Raw genomic sequence first — 13,304 nt, 5'->3', positions numbered from 1 at the left:
TACAAGCTTTCCTAAAATTCAGCACACTTTTGAACCAAATGTATGGGGCCTGCTAAAGGATCTTTCTATCCAAATTTTAAATTAAGGTTTAGGGTGGACCGCACGTGAAAGGATGGTGGTTTTTTGGGCCAAGGAAGGATGATGAAATCCCCACCTTATCTTATTTAAATTGGATTGCCCTTAAATGGATTAACGGAAAAGCACAATAAACAAAATAAATACAAAAAATTACAATGTCTGAACAATTATCTCTAATATGCAATTCAGTAATAAAATAATATTAGCAAAGAGAGCAATTAATAGAAATGAAAAACCCTGACACATTAACAACTAACAAGATGATTTCAGCAATTAAATAATCCTATATGATGCATGCTCTAGAACATATCAAACCATAAATGTTGGAATGCAAATGCAAAAACTTTTAAAATATTATTTTTTTTTGAAATTCGAAATTTAGAATTTAAATTTTGAAATTTAAATTCAAATTCAGATTCAGATTCAAATTAAAATTAAAATTTTGAAATTTAAACTCAAATTTGAAAATTTGAATAATTTCCTAATTAACAATTAACTACTCAATTAAATAACTAATTAGATCTAAAGACGAAACAAAAGAAAAAAATAATCCTAAAAAAATATAACTGAATCTATTAAGAAATAAAAATAAAAATAAATAACCAAAGATTTGAAAACACTAATATACCAAGATAAATTAAAAAATAAAATGAAAAATCATAAATAAGTTGGGACGACCACACCTGAATCGGTACCCAATATTTTTCTTTTTTTTTGTGCGCAATTTGGTAGTGTTCTAGCGCCCTACCTTCGACTGCTACATAGTGTGAAAACAAAGAAGAATTCTGAGAGTTTTATTTTGAAAGATTAGAAAACTAACAAAGAAATAGAAATTTTCAATCCGTTGCTTCCCCAGCAACGACGCCAAAAACATGGTGCGTCCGGGATGCGTCATCAAACACTCAGAACACCAGTTTAATAATTTATATTTTTCCAATCCTCAAAACTAAATAAAAAACACAGTTTAGTGGTGAGGAAGGGGTTGAATCCTCAGGGAAGCAAGGTTAAAAATTATTATTTTGTTCTAGACAAATAAGAAAAAAACAGATTTGGGATTTGTAGAAAATAAGAAAATAAAATTTATTAAAGCTAAAATTAAATATTCAAAATTGAAAAAGACAAGAAATAAAATTCAAAAATTAAATAAAAGTGAAATTAACAAGTAAATAAATAAAAATATGCTGAAATTTGGATCCAGTGGCAGTAGCTTTCTGAGAAGACAAACTGCAAGTCGTTCCTCCTTTGTTCAACCTTCGAACCCCTTGAGACATGTTAGCCTTGAACTAGGAACATTCAAATCTGCAAAAGACAAAGAAGAAAAGAAATTAAATTAAACAAAAATAAAAAATTGCAGAAATTAAATTTCTAGAAAAACTGAATAACAAAAAGAAAGAAAATAAAACAAAATAAAAATGGTGGATCAGCTCTAGTGGCGGCTGCTGTAGGTTGGACGAACTGCTTGCAGGAATGCCTCTTGACAAGAACTGGGCGTCCTCCTTCTTGTAACCCTTGAACCCCTCAAGAAGCCTTGGCCTTGTGTAATGGGCTAACCAACCCCTTTTCCAGGGCCCTTGGGGTAGGGGTGTAAACAGATTGAATTTGAATCGGATTAGGCAGTATCCGAATTTGAATCCAATTAGGAAATCCGATATCTAAATTCGATTTGATATCCGATGGATATTGAAAATTAATATTCGAATTCGAATATGATTAAATATTTGAATATTTGATTCGATTCGATTCGAATTCAATTAATTAATTATTTTAGATAATTTATAAATATAAAATAAATATGTTATTGATATAAATTTTGTAAATATATAAATTATTTATATAACTTAATTATTTAAAATATTTTATATATTATATATAAGAATTAAATAATTGGTCGAATTCGGATATTTATCGAATCAAATCAGGTCATATCCGAATTCAAATCTGATTAACTATTCGGTAAGAATAGGATATCCGAATTCGATCGATTAGATATTCGAATTATTTAAATTCGATTCGATTATGTCGAATATTGAATTCGAAATTGGATTTTCAAATACCATTGGCACCCCTACCTTGGGGTCCTTTTAATAGAGAAGGGTGGACAAAACTGGGATTTGAGAGAAAGAGAGGGGCAGCTAGTGGGTTTATGCAGAAAATGGGCGCCCATAGGGTTTAGGAAGTGGAGGGTTAGGATTAAACTAGAGGGATCCTACGGCTAGAGTGAAAAGGAGAGGGCGCCTATAAGTATGGAGGGCTGGGATTTAAGCTCCTAGGATTGAATGTTGGTGATTTGGGCGCCTAGGGCTGAAAGATGGAGATTAAAAGGAGTGGGTGGTGCCCTAGGGTGAGTGGCTGAGATAGAGAGTGAAATAGAGGGCTGAGATCTAGTGGCTAAAGGCTGAATGGTGGGGATTAGGAGTTAGGTGGCACCCTAGGGTTAGAATGCTAAAGAGATGGCGCCCTAGAATGGAGGGTGGAGATTGCAAGGTGAAGATCTAAGGGTATGAGAGGTTGCTAAGGCTTGGATGGTTGAGATTAGATGTTAGGGAGGAGTGGAAGGTGAAGATCTAGTAGTTAGGGGTGAATAGGGTTTGTTAGAGGTGAATAGAATGAGTGGGGAGGCACCCTAGGATTTGCTAAGGAGAGGGGAGTATGCTAATATAGTAAGAGGGGCGCCTTTCTTGGTTTAGCAGATAGGAGGCGCCATCTTGTGATCAATTTTTCACAAAAACACCCCCTCTCTCAACTGAAATTCTCACCAGCTTCCCAAAATTTGCAGAAAAATCTGTAAATTTTCTAGTTTTCACCCAGAATTTGCACAGGGACCCTAGAGGTCACAACATTGAATTTAATGAGAAAAAAAGGTACAAATTAGTCAGTCTAAGGTCTAAAATACCCCTAAAATGATGCCCTTAAGGCATCAAAATACGGAGTTATCACGCCACTACATAACTTTTCTCAAAATTAATCCTAAGAATTGACATCCTTTCAAAGAGTTGCACTGAAAGTTTCATGTTCCTTACCTAATCCAACTCAATTCCTCCACAAAGAAAGAATGGTGTCGTCTACAAATTGTAAATGGGTAATAGGTACAAATTCTTACTCTCCACCCTCTCAACAACCCTCACTAATCAGCCCTTAGAACGATTCTACTTATAACATCAAGTATAAGTGTGAAAAGAAAGGGGGATAGAGGATCTCCATGTCTTAACCCACGTTTAGCTGGAAAGAGACAAGATCTTAAGCACCCCCAAATCCATTTGCACCATTTCTTACCAAACCCACATTACCTTAAAATCTCGATTAAGAAAGTCCAATCAACTTGGTCATAGGCTTTTTCCAAGTCTAACTTGCGAATTAATTCTTTTATTTTTCTCTCTTCATTTCCTCAACACACTCGTTAGCAATTAAGAATTGATCAGTGATTTTCCTATCTTGGATAAAAGCCCCTTGATTGGGATTTATGAGGGAGGGGATGACCTCTCGGATTCTTAGAGCCAAGACCTTTGCTAGAATTTTGTACAATCTATTCACCAAGCTGATGGGTCTAAAGCCTTTTGGGTGACTGGCTCCACTTTTTTTAAGAATCAAAGTAATAAAAGTGGAGTTTGCACCTGGATTTATTATTTCCCTTTCAAAGAACTCATTGAAAGCCCCAATTAGGTCCTTTTTTAGCACTTTTCAATAGTCTTGATAGAAAGCCATTGTGAAACCATTTGGCGTTGGTGCTTTAGCTCTATCCAAAGAAAAAACCGCCTTCTAGATCTCCTCCTTCTCAAAAGGTCTTTCCAACCAAAACTTTTGGTTTCCCAAAAGGCTAGGCCAATCCAAACCATCAACCCACAAATTTTCAACTAACAACCTTCTGTAAATTGCTTTAAAATGTTTCAAAAAGGCCCTTGCAATTGCTCCTTGCTGATATATGACCTCACCATCTATCTCCAACTAAACTTGTTCATGGGCTGGGCTTCAGGCCCAATTTTACACTGTCTCGGGCTCGGGCTTCGGGCTGGGCCAACTAGAATTTTGACAAAAGCCAAGCCCAAGCCCGGCCCATGAACAAGTCTATCTCCAAGTTAGAAATAAAGTTCTTCCTTCTTCTTGCACTAGCCATAGCATGAAAAAACTTTGTATTTCTATCTCTCGCTTGAAGCCATTGAACCCTTGATTTTTGTCTCCAACTAATCTCCTCCTTTAGCAAAATGTCCTCCAATTGTCTCTTGGGCGACCCTTAATTCCCTATCTCCCTCTACCAATAGACCCTGAGACTCTCTGACATCCACCTCTTCAATTCTAGTCATAATCTCTTGTTTTGTTTCTTCTAATCTCCTAAACTGCTCTAAGTTCCACTCTTTAATCCTAGTCTTCAGGACCTTTAGCTTCCTATGAAAGGACAATCCTTTCCATCTCACTCCAGGGCTCTCTCCTTCCCACCGATCCTTCACTTTTTTGTGTAAACCTTGGATGATTCAACCGCATATTCTTGAACCTAAAAGGGGCAGGGCCCACACCTCTCAACCTAAAAATTGAATTGTTTTACTGTTGGTGGAGAGTCAACAATTCAACCTTTTGGGTCAAATGTGCCAAGTGCTAACCTTTGATATCATAATTAAATAATAATAAAAATTAAACAGATGAAAATACACAAAAATATAAAAAATACAAAAAAAAATTTGGAAAACATTTGAACACATGTCTAATTTTTTAGAAAACAAACATAGCAATATAAAAAATGTAGAAAATTTTGAAAACATATTATTACTATCATCATCATCATCAAAATTGCCAATGCAAAGCATGTGCACACTTACTATTATTTACGAAAATCCAAAACTGTCAAGTAAAAAATATCTCTTCACCATTTTGTAATAATTAAGCATGGCACTTTCTATGAAAATTATTATTATTATCATCATTATTATTATTATGATGATGATGGTAAAAGATGAAAATACATTAGATAACCAGCATCCGGCATGCTGTCTTTTATGAGAAAAGAACTTATAAACTACCAGACGGGACTGTGTTCAAATCACCATCCTCAAAACTTATGAAAAATAACCTTTGATTTGGAATGCATGGCATCATCTTGAAATTAATAGCCATTTCTTAAATGGTTATATATCCTGAAATTTTAATACATCTGCTGATCAAAATTCAAAAAAAAAAAGAATAGAAATAATAATAAATGGTTATCCTGGAAAATGGTAATCAGTGTGATATTAATGTTTAGCACATTGCCATTTGAGGGGTGGGTCAGTTGGTATATTAGCTGTTTTTTTCCATCTAAGACACGGGTTTCATTCCTGAAGCCACAGATTTTGGGGACGGAGCTTGTTTATTAATGGAATTCGGATCTCTTGCCCATAAGAATTCTATCCACACCTACCCACTGGACACTACAGCTGTACATGGAACAAACATCTCAAAATAGAGTTCACATCTCTGCCCCACAATGCCCCACAGCACATCCCCGCTGTGTATTGAGAACATCTCCCGATGATGACATCATCGGTTCTGCTATATCATCGGGAGATATTCCCAATACATGGTGGAGATATGATGTGGGGCATTGTGGGGCGGAGATGTGGTCTCCTCTCCATGAATGGTAATATATAAATATGGTAGATATTCTCAATGTACAGCTGTAGTGTCGTGTGAGTAGGAGATCCGAGCTCTTATTAGAGTGGTGCTGCGCTATTCAAACCTCTATGGGGATTAGGGCGTATTGCCAAAAAAACCATAGATGTGGTTTTCTATATATCTGGCCAATGGTCTAGCTAGGTGATGGTGCATCAGCCCTCCATGTGGAGGAAACATGAGAGAAGAACAAATTATACCGTTTTAACTTTGAAGTTTGCCCCGACTTATAATGAGAAAATTCAACAGGCAATCGCCTTAACAAATGTTTCAAAAGCCTAGCTTTTCCCTAATTTTGATGAATACACACTAGCATATGTTATGGGTCCTCAAGCCTTTAGAACCTTAAGATTTCTCTTCACTCCAAAGCCCTTCTCTCTCTCTCTCTTTGACCTGCTTGAGAGAGAGAGAGAGAGAGAGAGAGGCGTTGTAGTTGTTGGCAAAGGATAGAGCCTAATTGCCAAAGCCTAAAATTGAAGCTCTTGAAACCATGTGAAAGGGCATGAAAACTATATATTCAATTCACATCATTACAAATTGGGGCCCAGAAAGATTGCCTGCATTAGGCTTAAGGACAATCCGATGCCAAGTGACACAAAGATTCTATTGAGAGCATGTGTGAGAAGAAGCTCAACCACAGTCACCACCACCAGCAAGGCCACAGCAATGGCGTTCATCAACACTGCAGATCGATGTTTCTTTGATAGCCAGTTGGAAGTTCCTATCACTATCATCACCACCACCACCAACGCTCGAGGCCTTTCAAACAGTCTGACCAACAATACAACTCTGGCCGTGAGAGTGTAGAACATGGACCGATAAACCACTGCCCATGTTCGAGCCATGGCGTGGTGAATGGTTTCCCATGTTCGTGCCATCACTTGATACAGGAACGTCCCAACCAGGACACCAGCAACCGAAGCAACAAGGATGGCTTCGTAGCTTATTGCCATCTTATATTATTTGATTGGAGAAGAGACGAAGACAAAGAAGTCTGCTGTGTTATGTTGAAAGATTGAACAATGCCTCATCAAGTATTAAATAGTTCCAAGCTAATAACCATCTTTGATTGCAGAAGTTTGGAAGATTGACAGGTACAGATGGACAAGAATCTTTGAATAGCTACGAAGATCGATATTCAATATTGTTAGAGAATTGTTGGGTCGTTGTTTGATGTTGCTTATTGGCCACTTTTTTACTTGAATTGATTCGTTTCTTTCAAATTCGTCAAAGATTCCAAGACTTTATCGCCTTTGGTTTTCTGAAAAAGACACTCCCAGAAGCAAGTGTTAGAATATTCTTTTTTTCTTAACACATACAACCTTCTTGGGCTTTGCATGGTAAGGAGGAATTCTTTTCTTGATGCATGCGAATTTGCTTCACCATGCCCCCCCCCCCCCAAAAAAAAAAAAAAAAACAAAACAAAAAAAACAAATATACCAAATTAAGCTTTAAGTTTGAATGGTTCTTTCAGATGGTATTTTAGTGGTTAATACTTGTTGCCCCATTATAATAATTAATTAAATTTCAATCAAAGTATAGATGGATCTGTTTACTCAATAGACTTTTGTGTGAAAAAGTGTGTTAGAGAATAAAAACCTATTCAAAAACTTTACCTAACAGTAGGGGTGGATTCTAGTCGAATAATACGAGGCTTGAGCTCGACTCGTCAAGTTTGTACAAGGCTCGAGTCAAAAACTCGTATGCTCGAGCTCAATTTGAGAAAAAATGTTTTATAAAAATAAAAAATTATATATAAAAATATTTTTATTTGATATTTAAAAAATTAATAATTATAATATTTTTATTATATATATTATTTTCTCTCTCTCTCTCTATATATATATATATATATATTCGAACTCAACTCGTGAGCCGAGAGCTCGACTCGTGGTCACCCCTACCTAACATCTTAAGCTAATAGGTTAAATGATTCCTTTAGAATTGCCGATTTTTTCTACACTCTAACTCTCACCTCAGCTTCTTTGATCATGATAAGCACGGGTTCTACTTATAACAAATGTACTTTAGTTAAAATTAAAGTTTATCTCATCATCATCGTTATTATTACCATCATCATCTTGTAGCGAATGTGTTTATCCATAAGAGCAGTGATTGTTGGCTGTGCTATCGTTTGTTTTACTACATAGAAAATATAAGTTAAAAGAGGGGATTAAGTGCCAACGGTAAAGCAGCTGAAGACTCGTCATCTCCCTCACATATCATTCTCTGAATCTTGCATTGCATGGTTTTTGGAGATTACGATGGACGGGCCATAGAGATGAATCCAACCAAATGAACCTGATCTTGGTTCAACCCGTTGTATTCTTTTTTGATTATAGGGGTAAATTATTCATTCTCTCACCTCCAAATTTGTCATTGAAAGGTGGAGGAATTTCACAGATTCAAGAGTAATAGGTGAGGGTTTTATAAAATAAAATAAAAGAATAAATACAAATTTGTGAGGTGGGATAGACTATAATTTTCACTTTGATTTATTAATAAGTAAATGAGACCAGCCAATGGGACCACACCAGCTCACCCCCCCCCCCCCCTAAGTGTTTATCTATTTAATGTAATCAGTAAAGTTTAAAGCTACCTTAATTAGCTTACAGTGGTCCTGAGTTGGCAAGTTCTCTCAAACCATCAAACCAGTGAGATCAGTGTCCTAATATATCCTCCTTGCACTGTCCTACTGCTGTATTAACGGTTGAATCGAAGCTTTTCAGCTGCAAAGGTATATGTTGATATCTCAATTCACAAAACAGAGGCGCAGAATAGTTGGATAGATAGAAATTAATTATGCGTAACATGAGGTTTATGACAATGATAAACACCTCCACTGAGGTTTCACTTTCACAAAAACCGCCCCTATAGTTTATCAAAAAATAAAATAAAATAACTGCAGTTTACCTCCTTTTCATCTTAATTTGTTCAAGTAATCAAGATTTCTAAGCTATGAAATTATACTTACATCTTATTAGGGCATCTTTTAATATAATTCAAAATTTCAGATTTTCCCCTCTAAACTTCACCAGACCTAACATTTTTATAGAATTATTTTATTCTTTTCAATTTAACTTGGAGATTTGAAAATTTTTTTTGAAAACTAATGCATTTGTCAATTTTTTTGAAAACTAATGCATTTGACAATAAGAAAAGGGATGTAATTGCAGGTTTTTCAATACAAGGGAGGTTTACATGATTTCGTATTTTTTATACCCGAAATGGGCCGATACGCATTATGTATCAGCCAAATTTAATTTCCCTCTTATTTTTAAATTTAAATTTAAATTATCTCTTCTCTCTCTCATTAATATCAATTTTAATTAAGTTTTAAAGTTTGAGACGTCACTAAATGCCAATATAATTTAATTAAATGCTCATTTAAATTACCTTTGATTACAACATTTAATATGTCATCAAATGTTATTTAAGTGAAATAATTTGTTAAAAATCACAAACCAAAGGTAACAAGTTTCGAACCCAAGTCATTTGCTTATAATAATAATTAATTAACCATTATGTCAACCTTAATTGACATATTTTTTTATACTTAAGGTAATCTTTCTTGCCTTGGTGGATGTTTCCCAACAAATGCTATAAATTTGATTATTAATATTTATATAATAATAAGATGAATACAAGTTATATTTATTTATTAAAAATTAAGGTATATATTAACTTGTATACATAATAAATATTAATTAAATCTATATATAATAAATATTAACTAATAAATGATTTCAAAAAAAAATATTAACTAATAAATATTAGTATATATACACACATTTCAGTTCTATTATTTTTCAATGGTTACTAATTATATCCCGATACTTTATATAAATCATTAAATAATGGTTTTTATGTTTAAATAAATTAGGTATACTCACATAAAACTCATTTTTATTATTGTTCATATTTTTAAGGATTTATTTTTTATTTTCTAGTGTATCCATGCATATCTTGATTTTCTGTCTATATCTATACGTTTCCAAAGCATATCTCGATATGTCTCTTAAAATTACCTTTCTGATACTTTGAACCTTGACATGGAGGCCTAAGTATCCAACTCTTAAAGATAAAATATGTGTTGGGAAACACTTGTGAGAATTTCAAGTTAGATAGAAATAAGGCAAGCAAAGGACTTGTGTGCAAGGATTGATTTACAATCCAAATTAATATTAAGCTTAAGCTTTTGAGCTAAAGGTGGTGTTTAATTCATATAAGTTCTCTTATAAGCAAGTTTCCCGGTGTTTGTGACATCTTTTGTGCACTGTAGCTCCCACATGTGTCAAATATGCTATCAGATATCAGGTCCCCCTACATTGGTATGACCATCTTCTAGTCTGTTATGTTCATGTATATTTACTTGCCAATATGGGTGGATTTGAGTTGAGTTGAGCTGAATATCTAGCTATATATTCAAGTTTAGCTCGAAATAAAAATATGAAGTTCGAGTTTGGGCTTGAGCTTGATTCAAGCTCGATAGTGAACCAAACCTCTTATAAAATAAAATATATATAATTATAATTATAAGCTCAATTAGACTAATGAACTTCACCAATTAAGCTTCACTAGGCTTGAACTTGGATTGATTAGCTAATGTGCCTGTATTTTTGGCTCAAGCTTAACTTGAAGCTTGGTTTAGACCAATTCGAATTAAGTTTTTCATAAGCCAAACTCGAATAGCTTGGGAAAAGCTCAGTTGGCATTCACCCCTACTTGTAAATCACCTTACCAACACAATTCTCAACTGGGATTCTAATACATACGGAGTTTGGATCTGCTACCTGCACTGCCTATGAGATACTACAATGTTGCATTAGGAGCACCTCTCGTACTTGTATGTCCTCATTCATGAGGAGATGTTCCAATGTGTGGCTGTAGCGTCTTGTGGGAGCCCAAATTTGATGTAAATACAAGCATCAAATTTGGCTAAATAACAAATCATGAGTGAGCATACTAGTGTTTTGTACACTAGTATTAATGTAGCCCCCATTTCAATGAGAATTGATGCAAGAAGGTGGTGCAAATTTTGTATTAGTTTTTTTGGATTTATCAGTAAATACAAATAAAAAAATACAAATTTAAGAGTACATATCATAGTTACAATACAAATAAATGGAATGCAAAACTGAAACAGATGTTACGTATCGGCCGATATGTATCATTCCAGGACCCTTCCAATACGCCCCTACATTGGGCGTATCGGGGGTCTAACCGGTTCAGGGGATGGAGGGGTCCTAGACCGGCTCCCCTGAACCAGTATTGAAAAAAAATATATAAAAAAGTAAAAAAATAAGTATCGAAACGCTCGATACGCCCCTACCGGCGTATCGGGCTATCAATATTTTGAACCTTGATTGATAGAAGCCGATACGCTCCTATCGGCATATTGGCCTATATCAAAGCTCATCCACCTTTTTTTTTCATTGAAACTAGTTCAGAGGGGTCGGTCTAAGGCTGATCTACCCCTGAACTAAGTTACACCCCGATACGATCCCTATAGAAACATATCATTTAACTTTCGATACGATACGATACACCCCATATCAAATGTATCATATCAAAGTTTTGAACCTTGCATTTTAAACAGGACTATCTAGACTCCTCTCTATAGCGTGAAGGGAGAAATAAGCAGAGATATATAGCATAGGGGATGCTCAAGTAGTTGTTATTAATAAGATAAAATATGAAAGTTAAGTTTAGATTATTTTATTAATAACAAACGCTATTTTAATGATTTTTAATTAATTTAATTTATTGGTGATATATATTCAACATTATTTAAATGTAAAGGATATGATTCGATCTAAATCCAAAAATCAAGGGTTCACGTTGGAATCTGGGTATTTTTCGATTTGATCCGATCCATTTGTAGCTCTCGGTAATGTGGCAAGTTGAAAGTTGAACATCACGTAGGGATTCCAATTTCCATCCGGTGGCTTTCTTGTCATCTTACAATGTTTTAATTTAAAGCCTGGAGGCCCCGGACCATTTATTGACCCTAAAAATGAAAAATCAGCTGGGTGCCAAAATTTCCGGTTCAACAAGGCAGTCGGTCCAATTAACCAGGTTAAAACCATAAAAAATCATGAACCAATTAACTGTCCAAGTGACCGGTTCAACCGTTCAAGTCAATAATAACGATTCGAAATTACTGCATCCGCTTCCAAATTAAACCAACACAGTCTCAATTACCAGCTGTTACAAAGAAACCTGAGACTTCAATCCATGAAATGCTATTAGATTAGGTTACAAGACTTGCAACAACATACATCAAACTCCATATTTGGTTTAACGAACAGATTGTTTATTTGAAGATTGGGGTCCGCAAAGCACAAAATAGAGTGTGAGTGTTTGTATGAACATGACAATATATAAGGCATATACCCTATTATTAAGGGTTTTTTTTAAGAGGGAGAAGTTGATCAATGAGAAATATTCATGTTCTTTTATTAGATTTATGTGTGGTTCATGTAAAATTTAATTATTCAAGTAAGTGGTAATCATCTCATAGGTGGGAAGTTATCAATACTTGGATGCATGGTTTTTAAAATCGGTCAGACTGGAAAAACCGGGAACTGGTCAGGTGACCGGTTCCGTTTTACCCCATAACTGTTATTTTGCCAAAAACCATTGATTTGGTCAGTAAACCGCTGACCTGGGTGGTCGAACTATTCAAACCATTCGAACTGTCCAACGGTTTGACTATTTTTTATTTTTTTATTTTTTTTCAATTTTTATTTTTGTTGTTAGAATGGGCTGTCCGTTCGGTTTGAATGGCCGGACCATTCAACCCAGGAACCAGACCCCTGACCAGTTCGATTTTAAAAACCTTATTTGGGTGAGACAAAATTTATAATAGCTTTTTATGATTAAAATGATCATTTTCTTATTTACCTAAAAAATAAAATAACATAATAAAAATCGCGACATGTGTGAGGATGAGCTCAATCAGAGTCACCATGACTAAAGAGGCAGTGAGACAGGTGAGGATGCCATGTCTGATCATGCGAACAGCAGCTGGTCTATCAATTCATCAGTAGTGGCAGCAGCTTCTGAGAGCACTGTGGCCACGGGGAGAGACATGACCCACAAGGTGCACAGCCTGAGACATGCCACCACCGTCATCCCTATCAAGTGGTTATTCATATAAATATATTTTATCCAAGCTCTTTTATTTTTCAGGTAAATAAGATAATGATTATTTTATCTATAAAAATTCATTATTAAAAGAGGCAGTTTTGTCCCATCTTAGTATTGACATTTTTTTCCTTATGTAGGAAAGTTTTGTTTTTTTTGGCCCTTTGTGGGAAAGTTAATTATTCACCTAGGAGATGGATAATAGAGAAAACAACATGGGTATCTTGGTCAATGGGAACCAAAATCCTATTGATGAACTTTCCCCCCTCTCAAAATTAGGGGTGAGCAAAAGAACCGAAAAATCGAACTGACCAAAAAAGCTGATCAAAACCGAACTGAAAAATCAGTAAACTGAACCAGTCGGTTCGGTATTTTTAAAAAACTGAAGATACCATTTCGATTACGGTTAACCAATCTAAAACCGGCGATTAACCAAACTG

This window comes from Nelumbo nucifera, chromosome 1, assembly GCF_055504915.1.
Source record: "Nelumbo nucifera cultivar China Antique chromosome 1, China Antique-T2T, whole genome shotgun sequence".
In the NCBI taxonomy this organism is placed as follows: domain Eukaryota; kingdom Viridiplantae; phylum Streptophyta; class Magnoliopsida; order Proteales; family Nelumbonaceae; genus Nelumbo; species Nelumbo nucifera.
The sequence above is the reverse complement of the archived record's forward strand: the minus strand, read 5'-3'. Positions refer to the sequence as shown.